Source organism: Aquarana catesbeiana, linkage group LG01 (assembly GCF_042186555.1).
Source record: "Aquarana catesbeiana isolate 2022-GZ linkage group LG01, ASM4218655v1, whole genome shotgun sequence".
In the NCBI taxonomy this organism is placed as follows: Eukaryota; Metazoa; Chordata; class Amphibia; order Anura; family Ranidae; genus Aquarana; species Aquarana catesbeiana.
In genome coordinates this window covers 371,707,088-371,729,310 of record NC_133324.1, presented here as the reverse complement: position 1 = coordinate 371,729,310, position 22,223 = coordinate 371,707,088, and positions in this window count along the sequence as shown.

Here is a 22,223-nt window from a genome sequence, read left to right as displayed (position 1 = left end):
GGTGATGGGTGTGTTGGGCACAGTTAAATAAGGGAGGCCCAGGGTTTGGGGAAATATCTCCAGCGATTAGGAGAAGCAGAAGAGTAAGGGAGGTAATATGAGAATATGATTTGTATGAGGGGACATGCTTCAGTATCCTGGGGGGTTTGTTAGCAAGTGAGCTTAGAGTTAGAAAGAGGTGATGAGTGCAGTAATAGGGGGAGGGGAGAAGTGAGGGTGATATGTACAGATTGTGTGGTGGAGCAGAGGGATGTAGAAAAGAGAGCTTGAGGAGAGAGGCAGCAATTGTGAAGAGGAGGAGAAGTAAAGAGTGCATGTTTCAGAGAAGGTGAGATAATATGAAAATGAGGTCACCTGCAGTCTTTTGTAGTTAGCTTTGTTCAAATCGCTGAAGTGCAAGAGCAGAAGTGCCACTTATTTAAAGAGCCCCACTTCTTTGAAAGAACCCCCTGTATGTGCAGCCCCCTGTATGTTCCCCCGTAAAGAAGGCCTTGTTATATACTGTGTTGGGTGTGGATGGAATCTGGCAATTAATCAATTAGGAGAGCATATTAGGAACACAGCAAGCAGGGCATAACTTTCACACCACAATCAAACTGCAAGGGGACTAAAAGGCCAAAATTGTAAAGATAAGGGAACCCATAATTTAGGTAACACTTAATGGCTAAATAAACATTGAAATAAGGTGAGCATGGCTACAGATGTAGTTGAGACAGCGGTGACAAACAGATTTACCAAAAATGTATATAAGCGGTCAGTCAATTTTCAGTTTGCAGGACATGGGAATATAAACGCAGAATACCAAAAATGTACATAAGCGGTCAGTCAATTTTCAGTTTGCAGGACATGGGAATATAAACGCAGAATACCAAAAATGTACATAAGCGGTCAGTCAATTTTCAGTTTGCAGGACATGGAAATATAAACGCAGATTACCAAAAATGTATATAAGCGGTCAGTCAATTTTCAGTTTGCAGGACATAGAAATATAAACGCAGATTACCTGTGAAGAAAATGTTCAGATGGATGGTGCAAGAGCAGAAGTGCCACTTATTTAAAGAACCCCACTTCTTTGGAAGAACCCCCTGTATGTGCAGCCCCCTGTATGTTCCCCCGTAAAGAAGGCCTTGTTATATACTGTGTTGGGTGTGGATGGAATCTGGCAATTAATCAATTAGGAGGGCATATTAGGAACACAGCAAGCAGGGCATAACTTTCACACCACAATCAAACTGCAAGGGGACTAAAAGGCCAAAATTGTAAAGATAAGGGAACCCATAATTTAGGTAACACTTAATGGCTAAATAAACATTGAAATAAGGTGAGCATGGCTACAGATGTAGTTGAGACAGCGGTGACAAACAGATTTACCAAAAATGTATATAAGCGGTCAGTCAATTTTCAGTTTGCAGGACATGGGAATATAAACGCAGAATACCAAAAATGTACATAAGCGTTCAGTCAATTTTCAGTTTGCAGGACATGGGAATATAAACGCAGATTACCAAAAATGTATATAAGTGGTCAGTCAATTTTCAGTTTGCAGGACATGGAAATATAAACGCAGATTACCAAAAATGTATATAAGCGGTCAATCAGTTTTCAGTTTGCAGGACATAGAAATATAAACGCAGATTACCTGTGAAGAGAGAAGAAAATGTTCAGATGGATGGTGCAAGAGCAGAAGTGCCACTTATTTAAAGAGCCCCACTTCTTTGAAAGAACCCCCTGTATGTGCAGCCCCCTGTATGTTCCCCCGTAAAGAAGGCCTTGTTATATACTGTGTTGGGTGTGGATGGAATCTGGCAATTAATCAATTAGGAGGGCATATTAGGAACACAGCAAGCAGGGCATAACTTTCACACCACAATCAAACTGCAAGGGGACTAAAAGGCCAAAATTGTAAAGATAAGGGAACCCATAATTTAGGTAACACTTAATGGCTAAATAAACATTGAAATAATGTGAGCATGGCTACAGATGTAGTTGAGACAGCGGTGACAAACAGATTTACCAAAAATGTATATAAGCGGTCAGTCAATTTTCAGTTTGCAGGACATGGGAATATAAACGCAGAATACCAAAAATGTACATAAGCGGTCAGTCAATTTTCAGTTTGCAGGACATGGGAATATAAACGCAGAATACCAAAAATGTACATAAGCGGTCAGTCAATTTTCAGTTTGCAGGACATGGAAATATAAACGCAGATTACCAAAAATGTATATAAGCGGTCAGTCAATTTTCAGTTTGCAGGACATAGAAATATAAACGCAGATTACCTGTGAAGAAAATGTTCAGATGGATGGTGCAAGAGCAGAAGTGCCACTTATTTAAAGAACCCCACTTCTTTGGAAGAACCCCCTGTATGTGCAGCCCCCTGTATGTTCCCCCGTAAAGAAGGCCTTGTTATATACTGTGTTGGGTGTGGATGGAATCTGGCAATTAATCAATTAGGAGGGCATATTAGGAACACAGCAAGCAGGGCATAACTTTCACACCACAATCAAACTGCAAGGGGACTAAAAGGCCAAAATTGTAAAGATAAGGGAACCCATAATTTAGGTAACACTTAATGGCTAAATAAACATTGAAATAAGGTGAGCATGGCTACAGATGTAGTTGAGACAGCGGTGACAAACAGATTTACCAAAAATGTATATAAGCGGTCAGTCAATTTTCAGTTTGCAGGACATGGGAATATAAACGCAGAATACCAAAAATGTACATAAGCGTTCAGTCAATTTTCAGTTTGCAGGACATGGGAATATAAACGCAGATTACCAAAAATGTATATAAGTGGTCAGTCAATTTTCAGTTTGCAGGACATGGAAATATAAACGCAGATTACCAAAAATGTATATAAGCGGTCAATCAGTTTTCAGTTTGCAGGACATAGAAATATAAACGCAGATTACCTGTGAAGAGAGAAGAAAATGTTCAGATGGATGGTGCAAGAGCAGAAGTGCCACTTATTTAAAGAGCCCCACTTCTTTGAAAGAACCCCCTGTATGTGCAGCCCCCTGTATGTTCCCCCGTAAAGAAGGCCTTGTTATATACTGTGTTGGGTGTGGATGGAATCTGGCAATTAATCAATTAGGAGGGCATATTAGGAACACAGCAAGCAGGGCATAACTTTCACACCACAATCAAACTGCAAGGGGACTAAAAGGCCAAAATTGTAAAGATAAGGGAACCCATAATTTAGGTAACACTTAATGGCTAAATAAACATTGAAATAATGTGAGCATGGCTACAGATGTAGTTGAGACAGCGGTGACAAACAGATTTACCAAAAATGTATATAAGCGGTCAGTCAATTTTCAGTTTGCAGGACATGGGAATATAAACGCAGAATACCAAAAATGTACATAAGCGGTCAGTCAATTTTCAGTTTGCAGGACATGGGAATATAAACGCAGAATACCAAAAATGTACATAAGCGGTCAGTCAATTTTCAGTTTGCAGGACATGGAAATATAAACGCAGATTACCAAAAATGTATATAAGCGGTCAGTCAATTTTCAGTTTGCAGGACATAGAAATATAAACGCAGATTACCTGTGAAGAAAATGTTCAGATGGATGGTGCAAGAGCAGAAGTGCCACTTATTTAAAGAACCCCACTTCTTTGGAAGAACCCCCTGTATGTGCAGCCCCCTGTATGTTCCCCCGTAAAGAAGGCCTTGTTATATACTGTGTTGGGTGTGGATGGAATCTGGCAATTAATCAATTAGGAGGGCATATTAGGAACACAGCAAGCAGGGCATAACTTTCACACCACAATCAAACTGCAAGGGGACTAAAAGGCCAAAATTGTAAAGATAAGGGAACCCATAATTTAGGTAACACTTAATGGCTAAATAAACATTGAAATAATGTGAGCATGACTACAGATGTAGTTGAGACAGCGGTGACAAACAGATTTACCAAAAATGTATATAAGCGGTCAGTCAATTTTCAGTTTGCAGGACATGGGAATATAAACGCAGAATACCAAAAATGTACATAAGCGGTCAGTCAATTTTCAGTTTGCAGGACATGGGAATATAAACGCAGAATACCAAAAATGTACATAAGCGGTCAGTCAATTTTCAGTTTGCAAGACATGGGAATATAAACACAGATTACCAAAAATGTATATAAGCGGTCAGTCAAATTTGCAGTTTGCAGGACATGGGAATATAAACGCAGATTACCAAAAATGTATATAAGCGGTCAGTCAATTTTCAGTTTGCAGGACATGGACATATAAACGCAGATTACCAAAAATGTATATAAGCGGTCAGTCAATTTTCAGTTTGTAGGACATGGAAATATAAACGCAGATTACCTGTGAAGAAAGAAGAAAATGTTCAGATGGATAGTGCAAGAGCAGACGTGCCACTTATTTAAAGAACCCCACTTATTTGGAAGAACCCCCTGTATGTGCAGCCCCCTGTATCTTACTTATCTCAGTAAACCTTTCTGAGTGGTTCAGTAATATTGTGTGAGTTTCTTATTGCTAACGCCACATTGCAGGATGGAACCCAAGGTGTCAGAGGTAAGAGAGGATCTGCAGAGTCAGGGTAGCCAGTGGGGTATAGAGTCAATCAGCAGCCCTCACGGGGGTACCGCTACATTTGGGGGTCCCACCAAGATATCCCATCTGGGGTACCCGAGCAGATCAGTTGACATGTCCAGGGTGGAAGAAGTTATGGACTCTGCCACTGAGTGGAGCCAGGAGTGTGGGAGTCAGTTGGAACAAAGTATGGTTCTGAGGCTGCCAGGAGTCCTGTGGTTTGATAGAGAGGTATGGCAGTTGATGAGAAAGGCCATCCCTGAACAAGGGTCCTACCTCTTGGACCTGAAACATGAATTAGAGGAAGATTGTACCTATGTCCTTCTAGAATTGAATGAGAGTATTGTAGCGGAGTTCCAGAAGAGAGTTGTGAGACTGGCAGAAGGCCTGGATGGCCATGTGATCCCAGTACAGTTGCCGTATGAGACGGGTAAGAAGTCCCCTGGGTCACCACCAGGGAGCCCCGTTGCAGGCAGCCCAACTTCTGGTAGCCTAATTGCAACCGGCCCAGCAGTAGGAAGCCCAATGGCGGGGATGCCTTCCGCCTCATTTTTTTTAGACATGAGTCGCCTAGTTGACAGCCTGATACAGAGTCACAACAAGTCCGCCAATCAGGGATATCGGAGGCTACCGACCTTCTCAGGCCGTGTCCCCAGACCAGAGGGGGAAGAAGAATTTGATAGCTGGATGGATCAGGCCATGCAAGCAATAGAGGAGTGGAATGTGTCGGGAACCGGGAAAAGGCAGCCAATCAGCGAGAGTCTTCGCAGCCCCACAGCAGATGTCATCAGGAGCTTAAAGAGGGGGAAACCGGATTGTGAGGCCATGGACTACATCGAGGCTCTGTATGCAGGTTATGGAAGGGTAGAGAAGCTACCGGACCTGATGTACAAATTTGAGCATACCCACCAGTGGAGGGGAGAGAAGTTGTCTGAATATGTCATCCAGGTGGATCAGAACTTGCACCAGATCATCTTAAAGAAGGGGATCGACCCCCGGGAGGTGGACAGAGTCAGGTTGGATCAGACCATACAAGGAGCCAGGCCAAACTATCCTGTTGTGCTCCGATTACTCTTGAATGGTACCCGAAAGGCCCCTTCTTACCCAGAGTTGATGGTGTTGGCGAGAAAAGAGGAGGCTCTCCTGGATGAAAAGAATCAGGAGGCTCGACTCGCAGTAAAAACGCCCCAGAAGAGTGAGAAGGTAGTTCAGGTGGAGAGCAATGAAGAGTTTGAGTGGGGGAAGTGCACCAAGACCTCTGTAGTGCAATACACTCCAACAAAGTTCAAGAGCAGGTACAACAAGCTTTGTTACATGTGATGGAAGCTCAGGCCAAAGCTCAGGCTGAGCAGACAGGCATTCGGAAATGCTACAAGTATGGTGATCCAAGGCATTTTAAGTCCCAGTGTCCACAGAAGGAGGTGAATGCTAAACTGTTAGTGGAGTTGGTGAAGATATTAAAGACATTGCTGAAAGACCAGCCGGCGGAAAACTCCAGGGGGTCTCAGTGAGCCAACTGAGAACCCCGATCAGAAACAGAGTTTCAGAAAACAAAGGAAGAGAAGGGCCAGAACGAGGCCACAGAAGAAAAGAGTGGCACGATCACCCTGGTCATCCCCACAGTCAAGTAACCCGGCACCGGGGTCAGGGAGCCAGGCACAGGGGGTCAATGTTTTACCCTCACCTAGGGCCACAGTTAGGTCCTATCAGAACACCCCTGAGAAAATTTGTCAGTCTAGACCAAACAAAAGCGGTCTGGCGACACCACCTAGGGTCACTGTTAGGTCTCCACAGAGAAGGAAATGTAATCTCAACCGCACTCAGGGTGATGCTGCCAGTTTCCCGGAAAAGTTATTGGGGCCGTCCCCGATCGTGCCTTTGCAAATAGAAGAACACAAAGATTTGTAGTTTGTGTCAAATATTCAGAAATGGTGAAAAACCTGAGTTAATGAAAAAGGAAAACTAAAGCAGAGTCCCTATATAAAATATGATATTACATAAATAGTGAACTTAATTGGACAATATAAACTCTATGGCAAATGACATGTACAAGTACCAAACATTATATTAAATAGTCCAAAAAGTATAAGTGGTGAAGTCCACAAACATAGTTCAAATGAATAAAAACGAGAATTCGTGAAATATCACATAAATTAGACAGTGAAATAACACATTTAGAAAATGGTGAAAGGAATATATAAAATTATAGAAGCTTAACCAAAGTCCCAATTGTAAAAGACAGTGATTCAAAAGACATCCATGTGGGTATGAAGATATATTGTAGGTGTGAAGCTGTAAAGAAACGCCCTTCTTCCAAACAGATTTGTACACCAAAAGTAAGTATGTAGTCTCCTTACCCGCAAAAATTACCACAACAGCAGTCTCACCAAGCACAGGGAATTCGGTCTCCCAAAAATCTAATAATGGATGTCCCCAAATGGAGTTGGATCCACCAAGAATAAAATTCAGTTACTGAAGGCTTGTCGGCGACTGGCAAGAGAGAAGAAGGCCCCTGAAGGAGGAGTGGGGCGGTTGTGGAAGTTGGAGACCAAAGAGAGGGTACTACAGCCGGGTGAAGTTGCTCATGTGAAGGCCACCATCAAGTTGACTTGGTGCTAGAGACGGATGAGAAAGCCAGGGTGGCTGGACTGGAAATGCTCCCTGAGCTGGTTCCTACCCGAGACCTGTCCAGGACAGGAAGGAAAGTGCCCATCAGCTTGAAGAACGTAACTGATCAGCCTACTATGCTGGGAGCCCGTATGCTGGTGGGACAGGTGAGTGCCGCCACCCCTGTACTCCCCGAAGAGGCCAAGCATTTGAAGAATGCCAGCAGTTACAGATGGAGTTTCAGCGATGTGCGGATGTCTTGTCCCCTGCCTGGCAGAAAAGGGTGAAGTCTCAACTGATGAGATGAGAGAAGCTGTTTTCCAAAGACAATTTTGATGTGGGATGTGCAAGAAGTGCCCAACATAGAATTCGGCTTCAGGAGGACAAACCCTTCTGAGAATGGGCCAGGAGAATATCTCTCAGCGACCTGGAAAACTTAAGAGAGCAGCTGGTGGCTGGTGAAAAGGTCAGGAGTCTCGGAGTCCTTATGCATCCCCCATCGTTGCAGTAAGGAAGAAAAATGGGTCGTTACGCATGTGTATCGATTACCGGAGCTTGAATCGGCACACCATTCCGGACCAGTACACCACACCCTGTATTGAAGATGCTTTGCAGTGCCTCACTGGAGCTAAGTGGTTTAGTGTACTTGACTTGAAAAGTGGGTATTATCAGATTCCCATGCACCCGGAAGATCAGGAGAAGACGGCATTCATTTGCCCGTTAGGATTCTACGAGTTTAGTCGGATGCCTCAGGGCCTGTCGGGGGCTCCTGCAAACTTCCAACGTTTGATGGAAAGGACAGTAGGAAACATGAATCTCGTAGAGGTACTGGTATATTTGTTAAAATACTTTTTATTGAGGTTTTACAGGGTTACAAAAAAAAAAACAACGCAACATTTTCGTAGAACTCATTGTCAGTACATCAAACCATTGTGACAAGTATATTGTAAACAACCAATTAATTGTTGTAGGTATATGTAATTTCCATGCCTTCTAAATACACACGGGGAGTGTGCTATTGTAAATTGTCTTGTCTGTATCTATATGTAGGTATCATTGACAAAAATGGCATGGGCAGGGGCATTATATAACGTTCTATAGTAGATAGTAGGAGTTTGTTTGTGTGGAGAGCTCAGTATGAGATCTGAACGTACGCCGACAATATCAACTCTCCCCCCCGGCCACCCCAAAAGGGCTCTGACTGTAGCCGAAGGGAGAGAACACAAATGCGTAGTGATGGTGCAAGTACGGTCGGTACTTCGTATTTTGGGAAGGAGCCCATTTCAGAAGTAGTAGGGTCCCACGTCCCTAAGTATGTGAAGTATAAACTGTCTCTGAGAGACCTCCAGCAGAGTGAATTTGTCCGTATAGGTTTGGAGAGCTTTAGTTTGGAACGCGTATAAACCTTATTGTGCAGTGTATTAAGCAGAAGGTAATTGTGAGGTGGAAGAGTAGGATACGGGGTGAGATAGGTAGTGGGAGGCAGAGGACTGTGGAATGGCTAATAAAGATATCCAGGGGTCATCTTAGGACGTGGAAGAAGGGGCCCCATTCAAAGCGAATGTTATTAAGGACTCTTTAAAGTGAGACCAACAGGCCCAGGTTTCCCAGTACTTTGTTGGCTGTACTCTGGATTGGTGTTTGAGACTTTCCATTTCAGCCGTTCTGTCAACCCGCTGTATCCATTCTGTAATCGTGGGTGGGGAGGTACTTCTCCAGTGTACCGGGATACATTGGTTGGCAGCATTGATAAGGTGAAGTACGATGGATTTTTTGTACGCTGACCAAAAGATGGACGTGTAATGTAGTAGTGTGGGAGTATAATCGGGAGTGAAAGTGGTAATTTGGGTGATCAGGCGGTGGATTTCTAACCAAAATGGTTGTATGTGTGTGCACCCCCACCAGATGTGAAGAAACATGCCGTGAGCTGCATTACATCTCCAGCATAATGGGGGGAGACTGGGGTGGAACTTGTGAATCTTGTCAGGTGTTCTGTACCATTTTGAAAATATTTTAAATCTGCTTTCTGGTGGAGACGTTAATTGAGCCTTTGTGAATATGACTGTATATGTGTCCCCACTCCTCTTCGTTTAGGTCCAACTGTAGGTCTGATTCCCACTGTCTGACCAGCTTGTCGTCTTTGATTTTGTGTGTGGAGAAAAGGAGCGCATATACAGTCGATATTAGGTGTCTTTGGGGTTCTTTGCTGTTGCAAATGTATTCAAAAGGTGTGAATTCCCGGTACCAGAGTGTATTGGGTTTAGAGTTTTGAAGAAAGTGTCGGATTTGTAGATAGCTATAGAACGGGATATGGTAGTCGGGGAAATGAGCGGTCATAGCTTGATATGAAAGTAATTCTTCATTATGGAAGAGTTGGTGTGCTCTAAGTTGTGGTCTGAGTGGGTCCGTCATTGAAGAGCCTAAGGGTAGTCCCAGTCGGAATTCTGGATTGTCGTCAAGGGGAGTCATGGGTCCATAGGTAGTTCTCGAGTTTAATTTTTTGCATGCATCTCTGAATTTTAGCATTGTAGCATTGATTAAAGGATGTGAATAAAGTTCTTTGGGACGTAAGAAGGACTGAGCCAAGGTAGGTTTGCTAGCGGGATTTGGGAAAATGCGTTCTCAAGCTGAATCCTGTCCTTTTCGCGTCCATGTATGTGCCAGTCGACTATTCTGGTCAGTGACATGCCCAGTGATATTTCTGGACATCTGGTAGGCTTAAACCTCCTTGCAATTTGGGAAGCGTCAGCCTCTCCCAACTCAATCTGGGTGTTTTGGATGTCCATATGAAAGTCCTGCATAGCCGTTTGTATGTTGAGAAGAAGGTTGGAGGGAGTTTAATGGGGATAGCTTTAAAAAGATATAAAGGTCTGGGCAAAGTATTCATTTTTAAAATAGCTATTCTGCCAAACCATGAGAAAGGTCCTGCGTGCCATTTGTGCAGCTCTCCTTGGATGGTTTGTAGGATAGGTTGGAAATTCTGGGAGTATAAATCAGTTAGTTTGGTAGGTATTTTAATACCCAGATAAGTAATGGCATGGGGTTCCCAACTGAATGGGAAGTTGTTCTTGCATTGTGTAACTAGTGTGCTTGGTAGGGTTATGTTCAGGGCTTTTGATTTAGAGAAATTGATTTGCAAATTCGAGAGAGATTTGAAAAGTGAGAAGTCCTGAAGCAAATTAGGGATAGTATTTATCAGGTCAGTTATTAAAAGTAAAATATTGTCTGCGTAGGCAGCTATTTTATAGTGTTTGTGATTAATCTCAAGACCTTTGACGTCCGGATTCTCTCTAAGTTTATGGAGTAGGGGTTCCATGGTGAGTATGAAAAGTAAGGGGGGCAGGGGACAGCCCTGTCTAGTACCATCGGACACGGAGAAGGCGTACGAAAGGCGACCGTTTACCCTAATTTTAGCTGTGGGGTAGGAGTACAAAGCTAGAATCATCTGCAGTAGGCGGTGTGGTATACCCACTGCGCGAAGTGATTCCTCCATATAATCCCAGGCCACCCTGTTGAATGCCTTCTCCACATCCAGGGACAGGAAAAATCGAGTAGACGTAGAGGAAAGCCAATGGTGGATATTCAGAGCTTTCGTGGTGTTGTCCCCGGCTTCTCTGCCAGGGACAAAACCAACTTTGTCCAAGGAAACTAATCTGGGAATTAGGGGAAGGATGCGGTTGGCCAGTGCCTTAGCGTAAATTTTTACGTCCGTATTGAGAAGTGAAATGGGGCGGTAATTGGATACCAGTGTGGCATCCTTGTCAGGTTTTGGTATAAGGGTGATATGTGCCTCCAGGATATCCTTGTTGGCTGTACTGGAGGGAGTTAAGTTGTTGAAGGCCTTAACTAATTGTGGGATACAATAAATAAATAAATGCAGCGCTAGCGACTGAAAACAAATATGATTGAATTGAAACTGTTGCCGTTGCTGCAAAAAAGTGCTAAGACTTCACATGTGCTAAACGAATAAATGCAGCGCTGACAAATAAAATTGCTGGAATGATAATAGTATAATCATGAGCTAAGCCTAAACATGTGACGTGCAAATGAACATGCTAGCAACTAGAGAGATCTATAAAGACATAGCGCCAGCATTGACAAAAGTGACAGTGGCTAAAAATATATAAACACACATATAGTGACATAAACTGAGATAATGTGCAGATTCCCTGGAAAGAATCCCGCTGGTCAGCAGTGGTAGGCTTTCAACCCTTCAGCCTAGAAGCACACAATCAGTCAATGCAGTTTCTAGAGGCACATAGGATGGAAACTGGATCGTGGCCAATGGAATTAGAGCTTGAAGACAAAGGACATCATATTCCACCCAAAACAAAAGGAAGAAAATATGATGAAGTACCGTAGGGAAATATTCAAGTGTGCATAACAGCGCTACTCACAAGATAGAGGCTGCAAACAGGCATTCAGAATACTTTCGCGATCACCGCTGATAGCATGCGTTCCACAGAAGACAGTAAACAGACCTGTCTGTTATTCGTTTAGCAATTGTGGGATAAGTGTGTCTGGGAATGCCTTTTAATAGCTGACCGTAAGGCCGTCCGGGCCTGGGCTCTTGTCCAACTTTAATTGCTTCAGAGCCTGTAGGGTCTCTTCTATTGACAATGGTAAGTCAAGCTCTGTGGATTCTTCAGCAGTTAGGGGAGACGGAGTATGTTGTTTTAGGAAATCTCGGATCGTTGCCCTCCTGTCATTTGTGGTGGATTCTATTTGTGAAGTGGGCAGATTGTACAATTTAGAGAAATATTGCACAAATTGATTAGCTATCTCACCTGAGGTTGCAAAGGCATTCCCTGTGCTGTCTTTAATCATGTGAATGGTGTTTGCCGCCTTTTTAACCTGTAAGGCTCTGGCCAACAGCGTCCCTGATTTAGTGCTAAATTCATAGAAGACCTTTTGGGTCAGGGCGTATTTACGTTTTACCGACTTATGTAACTGTTCTAAGAGTTCTTCCCTGGTTTGTATCAACTCTGTCAGGGCCTCAGTGGCCAGAGTGGCTTTGTGTTTTTGTTCTAGTGTATATATGCGTTTAGTTAAGTCTTCAATGCAAGCTTTCCTATGTTTGGACCTTTTGGCGGCCAGGGATATGAATTCACCCCTAATGACACACTTGTGTGCAGCCCAGATTGTTTCCAGAGAGGATCCTTCCTGAATGTTTTCTGAAAAGTAATGTGCAAGGGTTTTAGATAGCATCTGGGTGGTTTCTTTGTCAGTGAGAAGGGAATTGTCAAGGTGACAGATGTGCGATCTGACCATTGTAGTGGGTAGATTTAGGGTCATGGTAATGGGATTGTGATCCGATAGAATCATCGGTTCAATAGTGGCTTTTGTGAGATAGGAAAGGTCATTTTGGGAGATAAAGAAGTGGTCGAGTCTCGAGTACTTGTTATGGGGCGGAGAGAAAAAGGTGAATCTTTAGGGTGTAACGTGTGCCACGTGTCATGTAGTAACATGTCACTGAATTGTGATTTGATCACACACAGGGCTCTGTATGTCAATGAGGATAATCCGTTGGATGTGTCAACTGGGGGATTCAGGGCTACGTTGAAATCTCCACCAACGATTAACGTGCCTGACTGTTATGGAGATTTGGCTGTCAGCTATGCACACAGCCATATCTCCTGTGCTAATAAGCACCCATTTCCGACTTAATGATATAACGTACCTTTTGATCGTATGTCTCCCCTCTGGTTCCCCATTCCCCAGACATCACCACGTTCTTACTTTCTCATTTCAGCATCTCTGCCTCTCTTTGCAGTCCGCCTTGCTTTTATTTCCAACATCACAAAAGCTATGGCAAACAGGAAGTGATGGCTACAACAGCCAATCACTCCCTCAATACATAATGACATCACAGGAAATGACCATATAAGGACATGACCAAATAAAGACATGACTTTCAACACAGGAAAATACAACAACCAATGAGCAATGACTACAGGAGTCTTGTGGGCATGTCTGAGCAGAGTCAGGGTGCATGCATGTTTTTAGAAGCCACATGGCTTTCAAACATGGACTCTGTCTCCGACCATAACAACCCAAAAGACTCCCGTATTTCTGCTGATAGAAATCCTTATTATACATTGTTCCAGAGAACAATGTATACCTGGATTATTCGACTGTCTTTGTGGACGAGAGATTATCGGCAGGCGTACACTCATGGGGCCACAAATATGTTGTTTAGGCACACAGGGGCAACACAAACGCACACTCGTTAAACCGATAATGTCTTTGCAGAGCGAACACACCTCCACCAGACAATCGTTCTGTGCATCGCACAGGGGCCCTTAGCTGGCGGACATGTCCCCACTCCGAAAACATTTCTCTACATCACCAAAGAGCTTTTCACTACCAAACGGATCTCAACCAGCATCAGTCTGCCCCAGTCAGCTCTTTAGAGCGGCCTGCGGGAGTGCTAACACTGGGAGACTATGACAATACATATTAAAATACATCTTCATAAAATTTCCACAACAGTCCCTCCTCTTTGTCATATGCTCCCATGTGTCCCTCGATGAATCTTGATCTTCTTACACCTGAAAATGAATCAGTCCTTACAGTCCATATGAGTCCATAAAAAGGAAAACACGGCTTGACATGTAGACTCTGTTCTTCAGAAGGGATGACTTAGAGGAGGACATGAAGGCCGGTCTGGGATCCTCTGTGTCTTGTACATGGGTTGGGCTTCGAGGCGTCTCATCGAGGAAGATGTGGTCATCTGCTCGGGCTCTGGTCACACGTCCAATCAGGCAACACCTCATATAGAAGGAATAGAAACAAAAACAACATGAGTAAATATACTCTTACTTCCTTTAACTATGATCCACTGCAAAATAAAAATTCCAAAAAAAATTCCAACCTTCACTTCCTATAGCTCTGGCTTTGCCTTGCAGGGATCTAAGCCTTATCCATATGGGCCTGAACTTTGTCATTAGTATCCCCGGACCAGGTATAACACTCTTTACTTATGAATTCCCAAAACCCTCCTTGGACTGTGGCAACTTCCTTGTAGAGTCAACAGTTGCATGAAACATCCCATCTTCAATGCATGAGAAATTGTTCAATCGTTTCATAAGCTCAAGCCCCCACTGTGTACAAGCAATTCCCTTCCAGCTGTCCCGGCCATCCTTACCTTCTCTCACGCCATCAGATCCTCACGATCAGCCGCGACATAAGATGCTGGGACGAGTTTCACCAGCACACATGAACCTCTTGCATTAGGGGGAATTACCTTATAAGCTGTAGATCCGCATTAATACCAAACTACAGTTGAAGCACACTTTTGGGCTACCTAGTTATCCCAATACCAAAGCTGACAAGAACCAGAGCTATTGTAAAAATTATAACTAATTTTACCCTCTAGAAATGTATTGCTAACTTCTATTGACAAGTGTCTGCTTGGATTTTACTAGTTTGTCAAAACTCCTCACACCAATATGAACATCCTATATATCATGTACAGCTATCATCGCTGGGGCACTAGTAGACCCAACCATGTGTCCTGTTCTCTTTGTTAGTTAGTTGGGACGCTTTTCATCGTTACCCTTGCTAAAATTTACTAAACAAAAAAATATAAATAAACGCAGATACTCCTCTATTCTTTCTGGTTGAGCCGCTTCTTGCAGTGGCTGGCGTGGTCTCATCCCTCAAGCTTCTTTGCAATGACCCAGTCACCTGGTTGGAAAGAATGTAAACTAGTTATTGTGTCAGGGTCCAGGAGGGACTCGTGAACCCTGTGGTGGACCTTTTGAAGTTCATGTTACAGTGATTGCACCTACCCCATCAGCTGAGAGTGTAGGTGACAGCTAATGAGGAAAATACAACTTTGGTTTTGGTTGACCTCCAAACAAACCTCATATGACAATAACCCAAACATCGGGACTGTGGTCACTGCATAACCTGTGCGTGGCTTACCATCTGGGGTGTAATACCTGGAACCAGTTACAAAAAGGTTCTTAGCATCTGGGATGGGAGCCTACTTCACCAGACTGCTGCTTGCTGATTCAAATTCCATCAAAGACCGTCTTGGCACAAACTTGGTTAGAATTAGAGCTGTTAGTATTATTGGTTTGAAAATTTGTCATTCTCACCACTCTGATCCCCCCTTTTCTTCCTCCTCATTACAAACTGGAGGAAGACATGCAGGGTTTGGAATGATGCAAAAAAAAAAAAAAAAAAAACTGAAACAGCCAATGACACTTTTACCTTCTTATATACCTGCTTTCTATGTACATAAACTCCTTGGACCTGAAAAGATACTTTTAAACAAAGGTTATTACTCTATCCTTCAAAGAATAGTAAACAATACAACATTCGTGTACACTGGTAAATTGTCACTGACATTCCACAAAACCGATAATAACTAAACCCTCTGTAAATCTTACTTTCACGTTTTTACTAAAATACAACAGCCACAACACGTAAGAGGGCTGTCGCGGTAGGTTCAAACATATTCTTCATGTTACTACACACAAACATTGAGAAGACTAAAACATGAGACAAACATTTAGATACAAATGTGGGGGAGATATTTCAAAGTTCCTAAAACAAAAATGAAAAAATAAAAACGACCAGATGGAATGCTGTCTTCACTCTTTTAGTGATAGAAAAAGAATGCAATTAGAAAAGCACAAGAGCATCTCAAAATCTTTGCATGGACCAGCCACACAAAGTTCAAAAACGGGCCTGTATATTTTTAATCACACAAATGTCGACTAAGCATCCATCAACTCACTCAACATTACAGATTTCTGAAGCCACAGCTGAACTACTTCCAAGGTATTTTTATTCTGGGGTCTCGTACCTCCAGACATCAAAGGTACCTTCCAAAGAAATACACCTTACTGTACCCTCTGACCATATCTGCCAATCTTTAAGGGGTCTAATGGCCTTATCCCAATACTCAGATTTCATGTATTATACAGCTGTCTGACTGGGGTGCATGGACGACCCATTGCCCATGACGATTCAAATCGCTTTTTTTGGCGAACTCTGCGTCCAGAGAACCCTGCGCTTTATTTTCAGAGCGGTTATAAACCATAACCTTTATCTCAATAATCGACCCCCGCATTCCGATTATTATACACGGTCTGAGCGGGGCTCTTAGCGTACTACTCCTCACATTTATGCCAATACAATCGCACACTAAAATTTTGTTTATTTTACACGGCCCGACCGTAACAATCCAAAAGACTCCTGTATTTCCGCTGATAGAAATCCTTATTATACATTGTTCCAGAGAACAATGAATACCTGGATTATTCTACTGTCTTTGTGGACAAGAGATTATCGGTAGGCGTACACTCATGGGGCCACAAATATGTTGATCAGGCACACAGGAGCAACATGAGCACACACTTGTTAAACCGATAATGTCTTTGCAGAGCAAACACACCCCCACCAGACGATCGTTCTGTGCATCGCACAGGGGCCCTTAGCTGGCGGACATATCCCAACTCCGCAAACATTTCTCTACATCCCCAAAGAGCTTTTCACTACCAAACGGATCTCAACCAGCGTCAGTCTGCCCCAGTCAGCTCTTTAGAGTGGCCTGTGGGAGTGCTAACACTGGGAGACTATGATAAATATTAAAATACATCTTCATAAAATTTCCACAACACTGACTGGAAAGTTAAGAGATGTTGGAATGTTTTTCGAAAGAAAGTAACTTGTTGAGTATTTGGTGCGTAGATATTGACTATGGTGAGGGGTCTCTTGTGAAGTGTGCCTTTTAGAAAGAGGTATCTACCTAGTGGGTCCCTTTGGTCCTCCATTATGAGTAATGGGCATTGTTTAGATATCAAAATGGAAACCCTTTTGGACTTGGCATCTTTATTGGGTGCATGGTATACCGCCGGATAGTGTTTGTTTTGCAGTTTGGGAATGCTGTCTGTTCTGAAATGGGTTTCCTAAATAAGTGCGATATGGGTTTTGGATTTCAGCAAAGAGGATAGCAATTGAGATCTCTTTTCAGGTGTGTTGAGACCTTTTATGTTTATGGAACATAGCTTGAGTCGTGTGTGTGTATGGTAGAGCCTTGTCGTAAGGTGAGGTGGGTGTACCCATGTCCTCCACCAGGAAGGGATGTGTGAGTGGGATAGGGGGTAGTTAGATATGGGGGTAGGGAAAACCGTGGGGTCTAAGACAGACTTAGGTCAGACTTATCGAGTATGTCTGTATTACCGATGAGGTGGCGGGGGACCTATCCTCCTACCTCGGAATCAGGGGAATAGGTGTTGTACAGAGCGGAGACAGTGTGCGTCTCACTAACAGGGTAACAGCACCCCTTTCCGCTGCTGTGTGGAGGTTGGCCCGAGCCGTACACGGGAGTGTCCGCAAATCATAGGAATACCCGCTACCATCCGACCATGAGTAAAGATGCAGGAGGTTTCTGACATTTACATTATTTACGTAGGTGTGGGGGACAGGGGTTTGAGCATGTGTTAAGAGTATACCAAGTATACTAAGTATATTGAGGGACATGTGTCCTATTATAGGGCGACTAGTTCTAATTTATCTAAATGAGGAGGTTTAAACGAACCATCTGTGTGTTTGAACCTTATGAAATGTGAATTTTGAGAATTCCCTCGAGTTGCCACTGTACCCAGGGAAGCTAACAGTGGGAAGTCCAGCGAGAGAACGGGTGAGTATCTCTAAAGTGTCGTGAATGTTTCATAACAAAAAAAAAAACGACATATTATTTACGTAGACAAAATGCATATAGAAAATGCTACTTAAATGCATAACAGTTTTGGGAGACTAAATCGAATATGCAACATCGTTACACCGAACCTTCCGGGAAAGTTCATATGTAAAGACAATTCACTCCAGGTGGGTTTAGTACCTGAGGCTAGATTCTGGAATGGAAAATAGCAAGCAAGAGAGAGGCATTGTATAGACAGGTGCAAGATCTCACCGCCTTCGAAAAGTGCGTCAGGGACCTGAAAGACATTAGCGGCAACGGCGGAAATGTATGTATCTTGTTGTTGTCCATTCAGTGAAGAGGAGTAAACGCGGGGGTCTGGGAGGTGTCTAGGAGTACACAGGAGAGTTTGTAGTGCTATCACGTTTGGTGGGCGTGTCAGCCGGTTTGGTGCACGCAGAGCTTGGAAGGGAGGATGATTCCCTGGATGGGTCATGGTTATCTCCGTGCTGTAACATATCCTCAGTCGAAGTCCTGCAGACCCGGTGCTAGACCAACCGCAATTGCGGGTTTCCGGACAGTGAAGGTCGAGGTCGAGGCAGTGGAGGTCGAGTCTGTGCTTGTCAGGTGTCAGCAGAAGATCTCCTTTGTGGCTTGTGTAGAACGCGCAAGAGTACTCCTGACTATCGCAGGATTTCCTGCAGAGTGTGGAGCTTGAGGTAAGTTGAAGAGAGCGTTGGTGCAGTCATCCATGATGGACGGGACTTCAGCCGCTGGGGGTTATGGGGATTGTAGTTAAACTGTTCAGTGAGCATACATTGCGGGTGGCGAGTGGAAGCACTGTCAGGGCGGTCACAGTGCATGGGGAGGTCTTATTGAAGCGGCATCATACATTTGGGAGAAGCGCCTAAGCCCCTAATAATGTTCTAGGAGTGTCCTGTTGCGAATAAGGTCGAAGCAGATAACAATCAAACATAACCTATTGAAACTAAAACGGGCCAAACAAGGCTAAACTGTAGTGCCATCACACTGATAATCCAAGAAGCAGGCTAGCGGTCCCCCCTGGCTCTCCCTGAGCTGGGAGAGTTGAAGGGGTTAGAGTCCTGGTATGTGCCACGGGATGCATGACGGTTGCCTGGAGCCGACAGAGAGCATCTCCTCCGGTGCCTGGAGGCTTGCGCCTCCATTGGTTCCTCCGCTGGCTGTTCTCTGCTGACCGCTGAATGACGAAAGCCGGCATACCAGTTCGGTACCTCCACCCGAGGGATGTTTAGAGTATCGCAGAACTGTGTAAGGTCTTCTGGCACCTTCAGATGTGCGGTGTGTCCCTGTGAGCTGGCCAAGAGGCAGAAAGGGAAATTCCATTTGTATGAAATTCCCTGAGTGCGGAGAGTGTCCAACAAGGGTCTCAAGTCTCGGCGGTGCTGCAGTGTTATCCCTGAGAGATCCTGATAGATCTGTTTTGGCTTCCCTTCATGTACGATCTGTGGCTAGTCTCTGGCTTGCCTGAGAATTTCCTCTTTTAATTTAAAATCTACTATGTAGCATATGATGTCCCTTGGGGTCTCAGCGCTCGGTGAATCCTCTCCATTTCAATGGGGGTCTGTGGTGGTCTGTTTAGGAGCTTGTTAAATAGGCTAGTGACCGATTGGTATTATGTGATTCCCCTCAATCGTTTCTGATACTCCTCTGACCCATAGATTGTGGCGTCTGCCCCTATTTTCGAGGTCTTCCAGGTGCCTTTGCATGTCCCTCATCTGAAGGGTGTGAGTGTCAATATGCACTCAGTTGTCTTTTCCACAGCTTGTATCCTGTCAGTGTGCTTGTGTATATCCAGTCGGAGTCTTGAGATAGCCGCTAAGAGGGTATCCTTTATATCAGCGGCAATGGTCCGTAGATCATTGATGTTCAAGTGTGGCAATGGAGCATCTTCTATGCCCTCCCTATCTGAGGAGAAGATGAGGGCGTCCCTAACAGTGAGGGAGCTGGGGTTTGAGATTGCCTATGGTGGGCGGATGCCACGTTCCCCCGACCCGAGTGGAACATTTCGGGTATATTGTGTCCCTGAGACCCGAGTTGTTCCTGGGGGGATCAGGAATGGGAAGCGGAAGAGTTCTGTGAAGCAGTCCCCATCACACCGGCTTGATTTGGGGTGTATTTACCTCTGTCAGGCCGGTAGCAGGAGCCTCAGAGCTAAGCGGCCATCTTCATGCCAGGTCAGGCCACGCTCCCCCAGGTACTGGTATATTTGGATGACATCATCGTGTTTGGAAGGACACTTGAAGAATACAAAACTCGACTAGAAAAGGTATTCTCCTGCCTCCATGAGGAAGGACTGAAGTTGTCACTGGAAAAATGCCAGTTCTATAGAACCTCTGTCACCTATTTGGGCCATGTTGTCTCTGCAGGAGGAGTCGCTACAGATCCATTGTGAGTTTTTACTTACGTATGTAACATCTGTGTAGTCTATGTGTATAGTGCTCTTTTTTTGTTTTATAGTGCGATGTGTCAGAGCGTCGCCTGTTCCCCAGACGACGTCAGTGACAGACGAAAAGTACATCGGGAGGGTGATGCTCTGACGTCATCGCAATCCACTACAAACAGGCGCTCGCTTGCCGGACGGCGATTGCTCCTTTTGCTACTGATATTTTGTAAGTGTTTTACCTTATTTTAAATAAATCTCTTATCGGATTTACACTATGGCTGCCCTTCTTCCATCCTTATGTTTTTAACTCGGGTGTTGGTTGGTCGGAGCCACGTTATACGGAGGGAGATCGTAGATAGCACACCGGGATTCAGCTTCCATGCTCACCATCCATAGTGGTATCTAGAGGAATGTCTCCGCTGTCTAGCAGCCCTACCTGGATGTTGTCCTGAGATGTGCTTATTTGTGCTTCCCATCTGGTAAGCGCATATACTTGGTGGTGGAGGTTCACTGTGCAGGGTGTGCTCGTTTTCCATTTCTCACTGGAATCTCAAGAGAACTGCTAGGGGACTCCTCTTGTTTCTTTTACACCAATGAACTTTGCTAACATTTTTGCATTATTGATTTGATATTATTGACATACATGTGTGTGTTCATTGCATATATTGCTTTTTCACATTTCACTGTATAGCGCAGTTTTTTTGTTTTTCCTGTTTGTTGTGATTGTTTCACGGTTGAACTGCTGCTTTTCTTCATGTTAGCGCAGTGATTTTTTTGTTTGTCCTATTACCGATGATTTGTGACCAACTTCGCCAAGATTGCTCAGCCCCTTAATAAGCTGTTGTAAGTGGTCACAGGAAAAGGAGAAGATGGAGCCAGAGCCAGGAAGAGTGGTGCTCACAAGAAAGTAGAGTCTATCCAAAGCCAGTTGGCAGTTGAAGAGTATTACAGAGGCCCCGGTTTTGGCCTACGCTGACCCTGGCCTGCCCTATGAGCTGCACGTGGACCCCAGTAGAGGAGGATTGAGAGGAGTACTGTATCAGGAACAAAATGGAGGATTGAGACCCGTGGCCTATGTGAGTAGGAGCCTTACCCCATCGGAGAAGAATTATCCCGTCCATAAATTGGAATTTTTGGCACTTAAGTGGACTGTGGTGGATACGTTGAGAGACTATCTGTATGGAGCTCATTGTCAAGACTGACAACAATCCCTTAACTTACATCTTGACCTCGGCAAAACTGGATACCACAGAACACAGGTGGTTAGCAGTTTGGCAGGGTTTTGGTTTAGTCTGAAGTATTGGCCAGGTGTTGGGAACCGAGATGCGGATGCTTTGTCCTGCAGGCCTCATAGGAAGGAGGAAGACCCAGAGGGATGGACTTATTTAACTGAAGGAGTGCTAACCTTGTGTCAGGGCCTGAACCAGAAGATGAAAGGAGTAGTGGCTGCTGAATACATTGGGGTTCACCCCTCTGGAATACCAAGACGCTACTGCGGATTGACATAGGTGAGAGGAGAAGGCCTACTCCAACTGACAAAGAGAGATTTGAAGAGAGTCCAAGAGCAGAACCCATTGGGTTATTTGATGGTGCAAGCTTTGAACAAGCAGGATCCCAGACTGTTGCTGAAAAGCCTCATAAAGGGAGCAAAGGCTTTGCACAGGGAATGGGACCGATTACAAATCAGATATGGAGTGTAATACAGGCGTTGCCCGTCTAGAGACAAGGAGGAGAAGTGGCAGCTGTTCCTCCCAGAAAAACAGCGTCCTACTGTCCTAATGTCCTTACATGATGACCATGGCCACTTAGGAACAGAAAGGACATTTCGCTTGATTAGAGGCAGATTTTATTTGCCCAATATGAGAGGAGAGGTAGAGCGTTACTGTCACTCCTGTTTGACTTGTATCCAGCGGAAAACTTTGCTGGTTAGGGCCGCCCCAATGGGTCACTTACAGAGTAAGGAGCCGTTAGAAC